Source organism: Limulus polyphemus, unplaced genomic scaffold, assembly GCF_000517525.1.
Source record: "Limulus polyphemus unplaced genomic scaffold, Limulus_polyphemus-2.1.2 Scaffold18062, whole genome shotgun sequence".
Taxonomy (NCBI): Eukaryota; Metazoa; Arthropoda; class Merostomata; order Xiphosura; family Limulidae; genus Limulus; species Limulus polyphemus.
Window position 1 is genome coordinate 1,506 of NW_013683672.1, and position 1,272 is coordinate 2,777.

The following is a 1,272-nucleotide window of genomic DNA, read 5'->3' on the forward strand; positions in this document are numbered from 1 at the left end:
AATTTATGTTAATAACTTTGGTATCGATCTTTAGATTATAATTCAAATTTTATTTCTATACATTAATCATATTAAAAGTAAATATTAAAAAAAAACACAGATAAACATCGATTTTTGTTTGTTATGTGGTATGTTGAATGCAGCACTGGTTCAAATTAGATGTTTGTGAAGTCATAATACTAAGTCTGTAGTTTCGAACGAATTAGACAGACAAATTACCGATATTTACAAGCTATAATTTAAAATAAGAACCTCTTTTCTTTTTAATTTGCTAAGATATTGCTCATGTTAGAAATCAAACACTGGCACCCCGCCCACCTCTTTCCATTTTTGGAAACGCTCTCTTATACACGCACTTACATCTATATATATGACATGAATAACCAATCGGAAGCTTAGAATGTCCCCTTTGTGGCTTTCTCAGCCGTTTTAACGGACTTAGCGCTATATCTTTCTTTTGAACCAAGATTTCAACACGGTTAAGGTGTGTCTTTAGTCTGCTCAAAATTACATATTTTTTAGACTAAAATACATCTTGATAAATTATAGTGGAATTCTTTGGTATTAATGTAATAATTTATGATTTTTTAGTTATTCAAATGTATATTTGAAAACTAAAAAAATATTTTGTTTCATATCCTCCACGTGCAATTTATTTAAAGTCTTAGCAACCTACGTCTAGCAACAACCGAGTACAAAGGTCGTAACAAGAAGAGATAATTGTTTGCTTTACTTCTTTATTTACTGTTCTATGTTTTAGGAAAAATAACTTTAAGAAATTATTTCAAAATAGCAATAATCTATATACATATATAATGTATATTAATTTAAATTTGACTGTATTTTACAAAATACTAGTCTATTAAAACACAACCAAGACAAGTTACTTTCACCGAACAAAGGTCAGTTTTATGTTATTTGATACGGTAACATGAGTGCACGTGAGCTGCGTTATTGTAACATGTGTATTGTTAGCCAGACACGGCTGAAAGGTCAATATAATAAAAATAATAAATATATAATGTTATGAGATTTAAGCTGTTTAATCTAACTATTTATGTTTTCCTGTTATAATCTGTGTTCATCCTCGAATGAAACAGGCATAATTTATATTTATTTCCTATTTTTTTTATGTTGATTGCGAGATCGGTCAAATCTACCGAACCCTTACATAGATTAATTACTGGAAATATAAAGTTTTTTGTTTAGAAACGTTTGGTATCTATCTCGACATTATAAAGATTTCGCATGGGAAGTTTCAAAATATTTTGA

General features: G+C 28.6%; 1 long non-coding RNA gene across 1 annotated transcript; it reads right to left on the reverse strand.

The window, feature by feature from the left end:
- Positions 1–659: 659 nt before the first annotated feature.
- On the reverse strand, positions 660–872 carry LOC111084354. Its single transcript, XR_002609512.1, has 2 exons — positions 809–872; positions 660–769 (listed from the first exon to the last, which is right to left on the reverse strand). It is a non-coding gene; the product is annotated as an uncharacterized LOC111084354 (long non-coding RNA).
- Positions 873–1,272: the final 400 nt, after the last annotated feature.